The following is a 14,441-nucleotide window of genomic DNA, read 5'->3' as shown; positions in this document are numbered from 1 at the left end:
ATTAAAACTAAAATAAACAACCTCACAGTGTTCAACAATCCAAGCAGGAGTTCATGCACTTTGACCATGAATTCTTTGTTCTTGTTCTTCAAGATTGTGCCGATCTGATAGTTTTGAAATCAAAGATATCTACATTTTGGATCATGCAAATTTACGGAAGACGACAAGTCACTCAAGTCTGAGTAAAGGTAAAGTTCAAAAGAATTGAGAAATAATTACAGTAATGAAAAAATAAACATGGAAATACATACATGTAAGAATACATATAGCAACAGGCTAAATGAATGAATAAATATGGAACAAAACAAATGAAAGAATGCTTAAAAATACAGCAGTGTTAATTACAGTACCGAAAAAAAGAGAGCAAAAAAGCAATTCAACTTGTTGGTTCGAAGATGAATGTAGTTGAACTACCAGAGAGCTACTGCAAAATGTATAGGTGCACTACTAGTGTGATTACATGTAGTTGAGTACTCCTCAACCCCAAACTGCGTCTTCAACAGTTTTGAGAACCTCTGGGGTTCATCGTCTTTAAATAGCTTGTTTTCACTTGGTACACTCGCTACGGCCATACCACCCTGAACACGCCCGATCTCGTCCGATCTCGGAAGCTAAGCAGGGTCGGGCCGGGTCAGTACTTGGATGGGAGACCGCCTGGGAATACCCGGTGCTGTGTTTTTCTTTTCCGTCAGCAGAGGGCGTTAGTAATGGTCAATGAAGCAGCAAAACACTGTCTTCATTTTCTGAGCTCACTAGATGCCACTTTCTGTTCAACAAAGGGTTGAAAACACACTGAATTGCCATTCCTTTAACCCTTTTTCTTTGAACAGAGATTGCCATCTAGTGAGCTTAGAAAATAAAGACAGTGGTTTGCAAAGCTTCATTTCACTATCGCCAGAGGGCGCTACTCCTCCTTTGCTGGAGACAGAGCTGACAAGGAAACTGTACGGAGGATGCAACTTTTTTTTTGGAAGCAACATCTTTAATTAAAACTAAAATAAACAACCTCACAGTGTTCAACAATTCAAGTAGGAGTTCATGCACTTTGACCATGAATTCTTTGTTCTTGTTCTTCAAGATTGTGCCGATCTGGATAGTTTTGAAATCAAAGATATCTACATTTTGGATCATGCAAATTTACGGAAGATCGACAAGTCACTCAAGTCTGAGTAAAGGTAAAGTTCAAAAGAATTGAGAAATAATTACAGTAATGAAAAAATAAACATGGAAATACATACATGTAAGAATACATATAGCAACAGGCTAAATGAATGAATAAATATGGAACAAAACAAATGAAAGAATGCTTAAAAATACAGCAGTGTTAATTACAGTACCGAAAAAAGAGAGCAAAAAAGCAATTCAACTTGTTGGTTCGAAGATGAATGTAGTTGAACTACCAGAGAGCTACTGCAAATGTATAGGTGCACTACTAGTGTGATTACATGTAGTTGAGTACTCAACCCCAAACTGCGTCTTCTAACAGTTTTGAGAACCTCTGGGGGTTCATCGTCTTTAAATAGCTTGTTTTCACTTGGTACACTCGCTGACGGCCATACCACCCTGAACACGCCCGATCTCGTCCGATCTCGAAGCTGGGCAGGGTCGGGCCGTCAGCACTTGGATGGGAGACCGCCTGGGAATACCCGGTGCTGTGCTTTTTCTTTCCGTCAGCAGAGGGCGCTAGTAGCGGTCAAATGAATCAAAGCAAAACACCGTCTTCATTTTCTCTGAGCTCACTAGATGCCACTTTCTGTTCAACAAAGGGTTGAAAACACACTGAATTGCCATTCCTTTAACCCTTTTCTTTTGAACAGAGATTGCCATCTAGTGAGCTTAGAAAATAAAGACAGTGGTTTGCAAAGCTTCATTTCACCATCGCCAGAGGGCGCTACTCCTCCTTTGCTGGAGACAGAGCTGACAAGGAAACTGTACGTGAGGATGCAACTTTTTTGGAAGCAACATCTTTAATTAAAACTAAAATAAACAACCTCACAGTGTTCAAACAATTCAAGTAGGAGTTCATGCACTTTGACCATGAATTCTTTGTTCTGTTCTTCAAGATTGTGCCGATCTGATAGTTTTGAAATCAAAGATATCTACATTTTGGATCATGCAAATTTACGGAAGATCTACAAGTCACTCAAGTCTGAGTAAAGGTAAAGTTCAAAAGAATTGAGAAATAATTACAGTAATGAAAAAATAAACATGGAAATACATACATGTAAGAATACATATAGCAACAGGCTAAATGAATGAATAAATATGGAACAAAACAAATGAAAGAATGCTTAAAAATACAGCAGTGTTAATTACAGTACTCGAAAGAGAGAGCAAAAAAGCAATTCAACTTGTTGGTTCTGAAGATGAATGAAGCTGAACTACCAGAGAGCTACTGCAAAATGTATAGGTGCACTACTAGTGTGATTACATGTAGTTGAGTACTCCTCAACCCCAAACTGCGCCTTCAACAGTTTTGAGAACCTCTGGGGTTCATCGCCTTTAAATAGCTTGTTTTCACTTGGTACACTCGCTTACGCCATACCACCCTGAACACGCCCGATCTCGTCCGATCTCGGAAGCAGCAGGGTCGGCCGGGCTCAGTACTTGATGTGGAGACCGCCTGGGAATACCCGTGCTGTAAGCTTTTCTTCCGTCAGCAGAGGGCGCTAGTAATGGTCAAATGAAGCTGCAAACACTGTCTTCATTTTTCTGAGCTCACTAGATGCCACTTTCTGGGTTCAACAAAGGTTGAAAACACACTGAATTGCCATTCCTTTAACCCTTTCTTTGAACAGAGATTGCCATCTAGTGAGCTTAGAAAATAAAGACAGTGGTTTGCAAAGCTTCATTTCACCATCGCCAGAGGGCGCTACTCCTCCTTTGCTGGAGACAGAGCTGACAAGGAAACTGTACGGAGGATGCAACTTTTTTTTGGAAGCAAATATCTTTAATTAAAACTAAAATAAACAACCTCACAGTGTTCAACAATTCAAGTAGGAGTTCATGCACTTGACCATGAATTCTTTGTTCTTGCTCTTCAAGATTGTGCCGATCTGATAGTTTTGAAATCAAAGATATCTACATTTTGATCATGCAAATTTACGGAAGATCTACAAGTCACTCAAGTCTGAGTAAAGGTAAAGTTCAAAAGAATTGAGAAATAATTAAGTAATGATAAACATGGAAATACATACATGTAAGAATACATATAGCAACAGGCTAAATGAATGAACAAATATGGAACAAAACAAATGAAAGAAATGCTTAAAAATACATGCTAGGTCACTACAGTACCGAAAAAGAGAGCAAAAAAGCAATTCAACTTGTTGGTCTGGCAAGACAGAATGTAGCTGAACTACCAGAGAGCTACTGCAAAATGTATAGGTGCACTACTAGTGTGATTACGTGCAGTTGAGTACTCCTCAACCCCAAACTGCGCCTTCAACAGTTTTGAGAACCTCTGGGGTTCATCGCCTTTAAATAGCTTGTTTCTCACTTGCACACTCGCTTATCGGCCATAGGCCACCCTGAACACGCCCGATCTCGCCCCGATCTCGGAAGCTAAGCAGGGTCGGCCGCAGCATCTGGATGTGGGAGACCGCTTGGGAATACCTCGGCATGCAGCTTTTCTTTTCCGCTTTCAGCAGAGGGCGCTGGTAATGGTCAACGAAGCTAGCAAACACTGTCTTCATTTTTCGAGCTCACCAGATGCCACTTTCTGTCTTCAACAAAGGGTTGAGAAAACACACTGAATTGCCATTCCTTTAACCCTTTCTTTTGGAACAGAGATTTGCACATCTCAGTGAGCTTAGAAAAATAAAGACAGTGGCTTTGCAAAAGCTTCATTTCACCATCGCCAGAGGGCGCTACTCCTCCTTTGCTGGAGACAGAGCTGACAAGGAAACCTGGTACGGGTGGATGCAACTTTTTTTTGGAAGCAACATCTTTAATTAAAACTAAAATAAACAACCTCACAGTGTTCAACAATTCAAGTAGAGTTCATGCACTTTGACCATGAATTCTTTGTTCTTGTTCTCTCAAGATTAAACAAAGTGCCATCTGGATAGTTTTGAAATCAAAGATATCTACATTTTGGACTCATGCAAATTTACTTGAAGATCGACAAGTCACTCAAGTCTGAGTAAAGGTAAAGCTCAAAAAGAATTGAGAAATACTCACAGTAATGAAAAAATAAACATGGAAATACATACATGTAAGAATACATATAGCAACAGGTGGCTAAATGAATGAATAAATATGGAACAAAAACAAATGAAAGAATGCTTTAAAAATTACAGCAGTGTTAATTACACTACTCCAGAGAGAGCAAAAAGCAATCCAACTTGTTGGTTCGATGATGAATGTAGTTGAACTACCAGAGAGCTACTGCAAATGTGTAGGTGCACTACTAGTGTGATTACATGAAGTTGAGCAATCTCAACCCCAAACTGCGCCTTTCAACAGTTTTGAGAACCTCCTGGGGTTCATCGTCTTTAAATAGCTCTTGTTTTCACTTGGTACACTCGCTTACGGCCATACCACCCCTGAACACGCCCGATCTCGGTCCGATCTCGGAAGCTAAGCAGGGTCGGGCTGGGTCAGTACTTGGATGGGAGACCGCCTGAATACCTCGGTGCTGTAAGCTTTTTCTTTCCGTCAGCAGAGGGCGCTTAGTATTCGGTCGGGGTCGAAGCAAAGCAAAACACTCGTCTTCGAGTTTGAGCCTTCACTAGATGCCACTTTCTGTTCAACAAAGGGCTGAAAACACACCGAATTGCCATTCCTTTAACCCTTTCTTTGAACAGAGATTGCCATCTCAGTGAGCTTTAGAAAATAAAGACAGTGGTTTGCAAAGCTTTCATTTCACCATTATCGCCAGAGGGCGCTACTCCCTCCTTTGCTGGAGACAGAGCTGACAAGGAAACTGTACGGAGGATGCAACTGAAGCAACATCTTTAATTAAACTACAAACATACCTCACAGTGTTCAACTATACTCAAGTATGAGAGTTCATGCATCTTGGATCCATGAAATCTTGTTCTAGTTCTTCAAGATTTGCTGCATCCGACAAGTTTTGAACCAAAGATATCTCCTATTTGATCATGCAAAATTTACGGAGTGATCTGCGATGTCACTCAAAGACGAGTAAAAGGTAGTTCAGAATTGAGAAATAATTACAGTAATGAAAAAATAAACATGGAAATACATACATGTAAGAATACATATAGCAACAGGCTAAATGAATGAATAAATATGGAACAAAACAAATGAAAGAATGCTTAAAAATACAGCAGTGTTAATTACAGTACCGAAAAAAGAGAGCAAAAAAGCAATTCAACTTGTTGGTTCGAAGATGAATGTAGTTGAACTACCAGAGAGCTACTGCAAATGTATAGGTGCACTACTAGTGTGATTACATGTAGTTGAGTACTCCTCAACCCCCAAACTGCGTCTTCAACAGTTTTGAGAACCTCTGTTCACTGCCTTTAAATAGCTTGTTTTCACTTGGTACACTCGCACGGCCATACCACTCCTGAACACGCCCGATCTCAGCCCCGATCTCGGAAGCTAAGGCCGGGCCGGGTCAGTACTTGGATGGGAGACCGCCTGGGAATACCCGGTGCTGTAAGTTTTTCTTTCCGTCAGCAGAGGGCGTTGTATCGGTCAATGAAGCAGCAAACACTGTCTCCTGTTTCTTGAGCTCACCAGATGCCACTTTCTGTTCAACAAAGGGTTGAAAACACACCGTGAATTGCCATTCCTTTAACCCTTTTCTGAACAGAGATTGCCATCTAGTGAGCTTAGGAAAATAAAGACAGTGGTTTGCAAAGCTTCATTTCACCATCGCCAGAGGGCGCTACTCCTCCTTTGCTGGAGACAGAGCTGACAAGGAAAACTGTACGGAGATGCAACTTTTTTTTGGAAGCAACATCTTTAATTAAAACTAAAATAAACAACCTCACAGTGTTCAACAATTCAAGTAGGAGTTCATGCACTTTGACCATGAATTCTTTGTTCTTGTTCTTCAAGATTGTGCCGATCTGGATAGTTTTGAAATCAAAGATATCTACATTTTGATCATGCAAATTTACGGAAGACTACAAGTCACTCAAGTCTGAGTAAAGGTAAAGTTCAAAAGAATTGAGAAATAATTACAGTAATGAAAAAATAAACATGGAAATACATGACATGTAAGAATACATATAGCAACAGGCTAAATGAATGAATAAATATGGAACAAAACAAATGAAAGAATGCTTAAAAATACAGCAGTGTTAATTACAGTACCGAAAAAGAGAGCAAAAAAGCAATTCAACTTGTTGGTTCGAAGATGAATGTAGTTGAACTACCAGAGAGCTACTGCAAATGGCGGCAGGTGCACTACTAGTGTGATTACATGTAGTTGAGTACTCCTCAACCCCAAACTGCGCTCTTCACCAGTTCCTGAGAACTCTGGGGTCTCACTCGCCTTTAAATAGCTTTGTTTTCACTTGGTACACTCAAGCATACGGCCATACCACTCCTGAACACGCCCGATCTCATCCGATCCCCGGAAGCTAAGCAGGGTCGGGCCGGGCCAGTACTTGGATGGGAGACCGCCTGGGAATACCCGGTGCCGAGCTTTTTCTTTTCCGGCCAGCAGAGGGCTGCTTAGTAATGGTCAGATCGAAGCAGCAGAACACTGTCTTCATTTTTCTGAGCTCACTAGATGCCACTCTCTCTGTTCAACAAAGGGCTGAAAACACACTGGAATTGCCATATTCCTTTAACCCTTTCTTTGAACAGAGATTGCCATTCCAGTGAGCTTTATGCAGGCCAAAGACAGTGGTTTGCAAAGCTCTCATTTCAATTATCGCCAGAGGGCGCTACTCCTCCTTTCGCTAAGGAGACAGAGCTGACAAGCAAACTGTGCGAGGATGCAACTGGAAGCAACATCTTTAATTAAAACTAAAATAAACAACCTCACAGTGTTCAACACTCAAGTAGGAGTTCATGCACTTTGACCATGAATTCTTGTTCTTGTTCTCTGAAGATTGCGCCGATCTGGATAGGTTTCTGAAATCAAAGATATCTACATTTTGGATCATGCAAATTTACGGAAGATCGACAAGTCACTCAAGTCTGAGTAAAGGTAAAGTTCAAAAGAATTGAGAAATACTCAAGCAGTAATGAAAAATAAACATGGAAATACATACATGTAAGAATACATATAGCAACAGGCTAACGAATGAATAAATATGGAACAAAAACAAATGAAAGAATGCCAAAAATACAGCAGTGTTAATTACGGTACCGAAAAAGAGAGCAAAAAAGCAATTCAACTTGTTGGTTCAAGATGAATGAAGTTGAACTACCAGAGAGCTAACAATGGCAAAATGTATAGGTGCACTACTAGTGTGATTACATGTAGTTGAGTACTCTCAACCCCAAACTGCGCCTTTCAACAGTTTCCTTTGATGAACCTCTCAGTTCATCGCCTCTAAATAGCTTGTTTTCACCTGGTACACTCGACATCGGCCATCTACCACCCTGAACACGCCTCGCATCCTCGTCTGATCTCGAAGCGAAGCAGGGTCGGGGCCGGTCAGTACTTGGATGGGGAGACCGCCTGGGAATACCCAGGTGCTGTGTCTTCTTTCCGTCAGCAGAGGCGCTTAGCACGGTCAACGAAGCAGTCAAAACGACTGTCTCGAGTTTTTCTGAGCTCACTAGATGCCACTTTCTGTTCAACAAAGGGTTGGAAAACACACTGAATTGCTCAGCTCCTTTAACTCCTTTTCTTTGAACAGAGAGATTGCCATCTAGTGAGCTTAGAAAAATAAAGACAGTGGTTTGCAAAGCTTCATTTCTCACTATCGCCAGAGGGCGCTACTCCTCCTTTGCTGGAGACAGAGCTGACAAGGAAACTGTACGGAGGATGCAAACTGGAAGCAACATCTTTAATTAAAACTAAAATAAACAAATTCCTCACAGTGTTCAACAATCTGATGTAGGAGTTCATGGCCTTTGATCCGATGAATTCTTTGCTCTTGTTCATCAAGATTGTGCCGATCTGGATAGCTTTTGAAATCAAAGATATCTGTGGCATATTTGGATCATGCAAATTTACGGAAGATTTACAAGTCACTCAAGTCTGAGTAAAGGTAAAGTTCAAAAGAATTGAGAAATAATTACAGTAATGAAAAAAATAAACATGGAAATACATACATGTAAGAATACATATAGCAACAGGCTAAAATGAATGAACAAATATGGAACAAAACAAATGAAAGAATGCTAAAAATACAGCAGTGTTAATTACAGTACCGAAAAAGAGAGCAAAAAAGCGTCCAACTTGTTGGTTCGAAGATGAAATGTAGTTGAACTACCAGAGAGCTACTGCAAAATGTATAGGTGCACTAATAGTGTGATTACATGTAGTTGAGTACTCTCAACCCCCAAACTGCGCTCTTCAACAGTTTTGAGAACCCCTAGTTCACTGCCTTTAAATAGCTTGTTTTCACTTGGTACACTAGCTACGCCATACCACCTCTGAACACCCGATCTCGTCCGATCTCGGAAGCTAAGCAGGGTCGGGCCGGGTCAGTACTTGGATGGAGACCGCCTGGGAATACCCGGTGCTGTAAGCTTTTCTTTCCGTCAGCAGAGGGCGCTTAGTAATGGTCAATGAAGCAGCAAAACACTGTCTCTCACTGAGCTCACTAGATGCCACTTTCTGTTCAACAAAGGGTTGAAAACACACTGAATTGCCATTCCTTTAACCCTTTCTTTGAACAGAGATTGCCATCTAGTGAGCTTAGAAAATAAAGACAGTGGTTTGCAAAGCTTCATTTCACTATCGCCAGAGGGCGCTACTCCTCCTTTGCTGGAGACAGAGCTGACAAGGAAACTGTACGGAGGATGCAACTTTTTTTTGGAAGCAACATCTTAATTAAAACTAAAATAAACAACCTCACAGTGTTCAACAATTCAAGTAGGAGTTCATGCACTTTGACCATGAATTCTTTGTTCTTGTTCTTCAAGATTGTGCCGATCTGGATAGTTTTGAAATCAAAGATATCTACATTTTGGATCATGCAAATTTACGGAAGACGACAAGTCACTCAAGTCTGAGTAAAGGTAAAGTTCAAAAGAATTGAGAAATAATTACAGTAATGAAAAAAATAAACATGGAAATACATACATGTAAGAATACATATAGCAACAGGCTAAATGAATGAATAAATATGGAACAAAACAAATGAAAGAATGCTTAAAAATACAGCAGTGTTAATTACAGTACCGAAAAAAGAGAGCAAAAAAGCAATTCAACTTGTTGGTTCGAAGATGAATGTAGTTGAACTACCAGAGAGCTACTGCAAAATGTATAGGTGCACTACTAGTGTGATTACATGTAGTTGAGTACTCCTCAACCCCAAACTGCGTCTCTCAACAGTTTTGAGAACCTCTGGGGTTCATCGCCTTTAAATAGCTTGTTTTCACTTGGTACACTCGCTACGGCCATACCACTCCTGAACACGCCCGATCTCGTCCGATCTCGGAAGCTAGCAGGGTCGGGCCGGGTCAGTACTTGGATGGGAGACCGCCTGGGAATACCCGGTGCTGTAAGCTTTTCTTTTCCGTCAGCAGAGGGCGCTAGTAATGGTCAATGAAGCAGCAAAACACTGTCTTCATTTTTCTGAGCTCACTAGATGCCACTTTCTGTTCAACAAAGGGTTGAAAACACACTGAATTGCCATTCCTTTAACCCTTTTCTTTGAACAGAGATTGCCATCTAGTGAGCTTAGAAAAATAAAGACAGTGGTTTGCAAAGCTTCATTTCACTATCGCCAGAGGGCGCTACTCCTCCTTTGCTGGAGACAGAGCTGACAAGGAAACTGTACGGAGGATGCAACTTTTTTTTGGAAGCAACATCTTTAATTAAAACTAAAATAAACAACCTCACAGTGTTCAACAATTCAAGTAGGAGTTCATGCACTTTGACCATGAATTCTTTGTTCTTGTTCTTCAAGATTGTGCCGATCTGATAGTTTTGAAATCAAAGATATCTACATTTTGGATCATGCAAATTTTACGGAAGACGACAAGTCACTCAAGTCTGAGTAAAGGTAAAGTTCAAAAGAATTGAGAAATAATTACAGTAATGAAAAAATAAACATGGAAATACATACATGTAAGAATACATATAGCAACAGGCTAAAATGAATGAATAAATATGGAACAAAACAAATGAAAGAATGCTTAAAAATACAGCAGTGTTAATTACAGTACCGAAAAAAAGAGAGCAAAAAAGCAATTCAACTTGTTGGTTCAAGATGAATGTAGTTGAACTACCAGAGAGCAATACTGCAAAATGTATAGGTGCACTACTAGTGTGATTACATGTAGTTGAGTACTCCTCAACCCCAAACTGCGTCTCTCAACAGTTTTGAGAACCTCTGGGGTTCATCGCCTTTAAATAGCTTGTTTTCACTTGGTACACTCGCTACGGCCATACCACCCTGAACACGCCCGATCTCGTCCGATCTCGGAAGCTAAGCAGGGCCGGGCCGGGTCAGTACTTGGATGGGAGACCGCCTGGGAATACCCAGTGCTGTAGTTTTCTCTTTCCGTCAGCAGAGGGCGCTAGTAATGGTCAAAATGAAGCAAGCAAACACTGTCTTCATTTTCTGAGCTCACTAGATGCCACTCTCTGTTCAACAAAGGGTTGAAAAACACACTGAATTGCCATTCCTTTAACCCTTTTCTTTGAACAGAGATTGCCATCTAGTGAGCTTAGAAAATAAAGACAGTGGTTTGCAAAGCTCATTTCACATCGCCAGAGGGCGCTACTCCTCCTTTGCTGGAGACAGAGCTGACAAGGAAACTGTACTGAGGATGCAACTGGAAGCAACATCTTTAATTAAAACTAAAAATAAACAACCTCACAGTGTTCAACAATTCAAGTAGGAGTTCATGCACTTTGACCATGAATTCTTTGTTCTTGTTCTTCAAGATTGTGCCGATCTGGATAGTTTTGAAATCAAAGATATCTACATTTTGGATCATGCAAATTTACGGAAGATCTACAAGTCACTCAAGTCTGAGTAAAGGTAAAGTTCAAAAGAATTGAGAAATAATTACAGTAATGAAAAAATAAACATGGAAATACATACATGTAAGAATACATATAGCAACAGGCTAAATGAATGAATAAATATGGAACAAAAACAAATGAAAGAATGCTTAAAAATACAGCAGTGTTAATTACAGTACCGAAAAAAAGAGAGCAAAAAAAGCAATTCAACTTGTTGGTTCGAAGATGAATGTAGTTGAACTACCAGAGAGCTACTGCAAAATGTATAGGTGCACTACTAGTGTGATTACATGTAGTTGAGTACTCCTCAACCCCAAACTGCGTCTTCAACAGTTTTGAGAACCTCTGGGGTTCATCGCCTTTAAATAGCTTGTTTTCACTTGGTACACTCGCTACGGGCCATACCACTCCCTGAACACGCCCGATCTCGTCCGATCTCGGAAGCTAAGCAGGGTCGGGCCGGGTCAGTACTTGGATGGGAGACCGCCTGGGAATACCCGGTGCTGTAAGCTTTTTCTTTTCCGTCAGCAGAGGGCGCTAGTAATGGTCAATGAAGCAAAGCAAAACACTGTCTTCATTTTCTGAGCTCACTAGATGCCACTTTCTGTTCAACAAAGGGTTGAAAACACACTGAATTGCCATTCCTTTAACCCTTTTCTTTGAACAGAGATTGCCATCTAGTGAGCTTAGAAAATAAAGACAGTGGTTTGCAAAGCTTCATTTCACCATCGCCAGAGGGCGCTACTCCTCCTTTGCTGGAGACAGAGCTGACAAGGAAACTGTACGGAGGATGCAACTTTTTTTTTGGAAGCAACATCTTTAATTAAAACTAAAATAAACAACCTCACAGTGTTCAACAATTCAAGTAGGAGTTCATGCACTTTGACCATGAATTCTTTGTTCTTGTTCTTCAAGATTGTGCCGATCTGGATAGTTTTGAAATCAAAGATATCTACATTTTGATCATGCAAATTTACGGAAGATCTACAAGTCACTCAAGTCTGAGTAAAGGTAAAGTTCAAAAGAATTGAGAAATAATTACAGTAATGAAAAAATAAACATGGAAATACATACATGTAAGAATACATATAGCAACAGGCTAAATGAATGAATAAATATGGAACAAAAACAAATGAAAGAATGCTTAAAAATACAGCAGTGTTAATTACAGTACCGAAAAAAAGAGAGCAAAAAAGCAATTCAACTTGTTGGTTCGAAGATGAATGTAGTTGAACTACCAGAGAGCTACTGCAAAATGTATAGGTGCACTACTAGTGTGATTACATGTAGTTGAGTACTCCTCAACCCCAAACTGCGTCTTCAACAGTTTTGAGAACCTCTGGGGTTCATCGCCTTTAAATAGCTTGTTTTCACTTGGTACACTCGCTACGGCCATACCACTCCTGAACACGCCCGATCTCGTCCGATCTCGGAAGCTAAGCAGGGTCGGGCCGGGTCAGTACTTGGATGGGAGACCGCCTGGGAATACCCGGTGCTGTAAGCTTTTTCTTTTCCGTCAGCAGAGGGCGCTAGTAATGGTCAAATGAAGCAAAGCAAAACACTGTCTTCATTTTCTGAGCTCACTAGATGCCACTTTCTGTTCAACAAAGGGTTGAAAACACACTGAATTGCCATTCCTTTAACCCTTTTCTTTGAACAGAGATTGCCATCTAGTGAGCTTAGAAAAATAAAGACAGTGGTTTGCAAAGCTTCATTTCACCATCGCCAGAGGGCGCTACTCCTCCTTTGCTGGAGACAGAGCTGACAAGGAAACTGTACGGAGGATGCAACTTTTTTTTTGAAGCAACATCTTTAATTAAAACTAAAATAAACAACCTCACAGTGTTCAACAATTCAAGTAGGAGTTCATGCACTTTGACCATGAATTGATTTGTTCTTGTTCTTCAAGATTATGCCAATCTGGATAGTTTTGAAATCAGAGATATCTACATTTTGGATCATGCAAATTTACGGAAGACGACAAGTCACTCAAGTCTGAGTAAAGGTAAAGTTCAAAAGAATTGAGAAATAATTACAGTAATGAAAAAAATAAACATGGAAATACATACATGTAAGAATACATATAGCAACAGGCTAAATGAATGAATAAATATGGAACAAAACAAATGAAAGAATGCTTAAAAATACAGCAGTGTTAATTACAGTACCGAAAAAAAGAGAGCAAAAAAGCAATTCAACTTGTTGGTTCGAAGATGAATGTAGTTGAACTACCAGAGAGCTACTGCAAATGTATAGGTGCACTACTAGTGTGATTACATGTAGTTGAGTACTCCTCAACCCCAAACTGCGCCTTCAACAGTTTTGAGAACCTCTGGGGTTCATCGTCTTTTAAATAGCTTGTTTTCACTTGGTACACTCGCTACGGCCATACCACTCCTGAACACGCCCGATCTCGTCCGATCTCGGAAGCTAAGCAGGGTCGGGCCGGGTCAGTACTTGGATGGGAGACCGCCTGGGAATACCCGGTGCTGTAAGCTTTTCTTTCCGTCAGCAGAGGGCGCTAGTAATGGTCAATGAAGCAAAGCAAAACACTGTCTTCATTTTCTGAGCTCACTAGATGCCACTTTCTGTTCAACAAAGGGTTGAAAACACACTTAATTGCCATTCCTTTAACCCTTTTCTTTGAACAGAGATTGCCATCTAGTGAGCTTAGAAAATAAAGACAGTGGTTTGCAAAGCTTCATTTCACTATCGCCAGAGGGCGCTACTCCTCCTTTGCTGGAGACAGAGCTGACAAGGAAACTGTACGGAGGATGCAACTTTTTTTGGAAGCAACATCTTTAATTAAAACTAAAATAAACAACCTCACAGTGTTCAACAATTCAAGTAGGAGTTCATGCACTTTGACCATGAATTGAATATTCTTGTTCTTCAAGATTATGCCAATCTGGATAGTTTTGAAATCAGAGATATCTACATTTTGGATCATGCAAATTTACGGAAGACGACAAGTCACTCAAGTCTGAGTAAAGGTAAAGTTCAAAAGAATTGAGAAATAATTACAGTAATGAAAAAATAAACATGGAAATACATACATGTAAGAATACATATAGCAACAGGCTAAATGAATGAATAAATATGGAACAAAACAAATGAAAGAATGCTTAAAAATACAGCAGTGTTAATTACAGTATCGAAAAAAAGAGAGCAAAAAAGCAATTCAACTTGTTGGTTCGAAGATGAATGTAGTTGAACTACCAGAGAGCTACTGCAAAATGTATAGGTGCACTACTAGTGTGATTACATGTAGTTGAGTACTCCTCAACCCCAAATCATGCGTCTTCAACAGTTTTGAGAACCTTCTGGGGTTCATCGCCTTTAAATAGCTTGTTTTCACTTG

The 14,441-nt window shown here is 40.2% G+C and overlaps 4 non-coding genes and 6 pseudogenes across 4 annotated transcripts; all 10 read left to right on the top strand.

Moving 5' to 3' along the window:
• The first annotated feature begins 560 nt into the window (after window positions 1–560).
• Window positions 561–679, top strand: LOC144514729 (5S ribosomal RNA). The gene has a single exon (XR_013501545.1). It is a non-coding gene; the product is annotated as a 5S ribosomal RNA (ribosomal RNA).
• Window positions 680–4,528: 3,849 nt separating this feature from the next.
• On the top strand, window positions 4,529–4,648 carry LOC144514731 (5S ribosomal RNA; annotated as a pseudogene).
• Window positions 4,649–5,517: 869 nt separating this feature from the next.
• On the top strand, window positions 5,518–5,635 carry LOC144514735 (5S ribosomal RNA; annotated as a pseudogene).
• An 872-nt stretch (window positions 5,636–6,507) lies between these two features.
• LOC144514732 (5S ribosomal RNA) lies at window positions 6,508–6,628 on the top strand (annotated as a pseudogene).
• Window positions 6,629–8,518: 1,890 nt separating this feature from the next.
• On the top strand, window positions 8,519–8,633 carry LOC144514733 (5S ribosomal RNA; annotated as a pseudogene).
• Window positions 8,634–9,497: 864 nt separating this feature from the next.
• Window positions 9,498–9,615, top strand: LOC144514730 (5S ribosomal RNA; annotated as a pseudogene).
• Window positions 9,616–10,487: 872 nt separating this feature from the next.
• Window positions 10,488–10,606, top strand: LOC144514736 (5S ribosomal RNA). The gene has a single exon (XR_013501546.1). It is a non-coding gene; the product is annotated as a 5S ribosomal RNA (ribosomal RNA).
• An 865-nt stretch (window positions 10,607–11,471) lies between these two features.
• Window positions 11,472–11,592, top strand: LOC144514739 (5S ribosomal RNA; annotated as a pseudogene).
• Window positions 11,593–12,465: 873 nt separating this feature from the next.
• LOC144514738 (5S ribosomal RNA) lies at window positions 12,466–12,584 on the top strand. Its single transcript, XR_013501548.1, has one exon. It is a non-coding gene; the product is annotated as a 5S ribosomal RNA (ribosomal RNA).
• An 875-nt stretch (window positions 12,585–13,459) lies between these two features.
• Window positions 13,460–13,578, top strand: LOC144514737 (5S ribosomal RNA). The gene has a single exon (XR_013501547.1). It is a non-coding gene; the product is annotated as a 5S ribosomal RNA (ribosomal RNA).
• The last annotated feature ends 863 nt before the right edge of the window (window positions 13,579–14,441 follow it).

The sequence above is a fragment of the Sander vitreus genome, unplaced genomic scaffold (assembly GCF_031162955.1).
Source record: "Sander vitreus isolate 19-12246 unplaced genomic scaffold, sanVit1 ctg681_0, whole genome shotgun sequence".
NCBI classification, from domain to species: Eukaryota; Metazoa; Chordata; class Actinopteri; order Perciformes; family Percidae; genus Sander; species Sander vitreus.
The sequence above is the reverse complement of the archived record's forward strand: the minus strand, read 5'-3'. Positions and strand labels throughout refer to the sequence as shown.